The sequence below is a fragment of the Sinocyclocheilus anshuiensis genome, unplaced genomic scaffold (assembly GCF_001515605.1).
Source record: "Sinocyclocheilus anshuiensis isolate Anshui unplaced genomic scaffold, SAMN03320099.WGS_v1.1 scaffold11, whole genome shotgun sequence".
In the NCBI taxonomy this organism is placed as follows: domain Eukaryota; kingdom Metazoa; phylum Chordata; class Actinopteri; order Cypriniformes; family Cyprinidae; genus Sinocyclocheilus; species Sinocyclocheilus anshuiensis.
Window position 1 is genome coordinate 302,968 of NW_015551076.1, and position 1,227 is coordinate 304,194.

The 1,227-nt window shown below is 40.4% G+C and overlaps 1 protein-coding gene across 1 annotated transcript in view; it reads right to left on the minus strand.

Annotated features, from left to right (window-relative positions):
• LOC107662376 (cyclic AMP-dependent transcription factor ATF-4-like) overlaps nt 1-625 on the minus strand; it is a 4,334-nt gene extending 3,709 nt beyond the window's left edge. The window contains exon 1 of the mRNA XM_016452365.1: nt 449-625. The gene's annotated coding sequence lies outside the window, so the exon portion shown is untranslated. The remainder of the gene's footprint in view (nt 1-448) is intronic.
• Between the last annotated feature and the right edge of the window lie 602 nt (nt 626-1,227).

Genomic DNA, 1,227 nt, shown 5'->3' on the forward strand with positions numbered 1-1,227 from the left:
CAGGGCTCGCCGCTCCCTTTTCAGGAACGTGCGCCATTTTATAAAGAGCACGCGGCGACAAAGAGAAGTCAAATAAACTGTCTCAACTCTTGTTAACTTGAGTACAACATTACCAGGCTTATTAAAAATGAATCCCCTACAGACAATAGAGACATTATGGTACATTTTAAAACAGAAATTACTACAAATCCGTCGATTGATGTTGTCGCTGTCGATCAGACATATGGCGCGCTAAGCTCCAGACGGCTGTCACGACATTATTCGCACGCGAAACATTATGCTATATCTATTAAAATGAATAAATCCCCAAATATACATGCAAGGCACGTAAGAGATAGCCTAAAACACGTATGGGCATAATGTAATAACTTTAATTGTGCACTTCCGCCTCGCCGGCTGTCTAAACAACATGACACTGTAAGACAAAAACAATTTAAAGTATACTTACGCCATTTTGGAATAAATGTACTGAGCCAGTGCACTATGTTGATGCACTGAGGAGTTTGCGCGCTGTCTACAGGCTGCAGATCACACGGCCATTTCGGCGAAGAGTACAAACGCTCGGATGTCAACAAAATATCAGCTGGGACAAGAAGCGATGTGCAGCTTATGACGTCTGGTTCATGTTGATATAGCGCCGCAGCGCCGCTCAGACATATCCTTCCGCCAGAGCGCTTTGTTTTGTGTTACTGGGCGCAGACAGCATATAGGCCCATCGTTTTTAGTAAATTTGTATCATTCGTTATGAATATAAAACATAAGTATTACAACTTTTCATATCTATTCAGATATATTTTGTGATTAGGAGTCTTTTTGATTATGTCCAATGTTGAAAACGAATGATATTGTTATTCGACACGGTGTTGTAAAGAATATAATCAGAGCCCGACTGGCATCAAATAGATATCAACATTGTATTTGTCTATCAGTCGATAGATTGACAAACAAATGTGTCGTGAGCACAACGTCTATCAAAACATACATGAAAGCAGAGCATGAGTCATTTTTGGGAAGGTTGTCCACATTCCCCGTATGTAGAGTTGGCTCTATCGTCCTCTGCTGGACAAAAATTAAACTAGTTTTTAAAAAAGACAAAGGAAAGGAAAGAGCCTTGCTCTAGCTGGTGGAAACTAGTGAATAAAGGGACGAAATAAACTGTATTAAGCTCAGGTAGAAACAATAGAGAACTTGAACAGCCAGTCATCGGTAAAAGCAGGAATGTGCTAG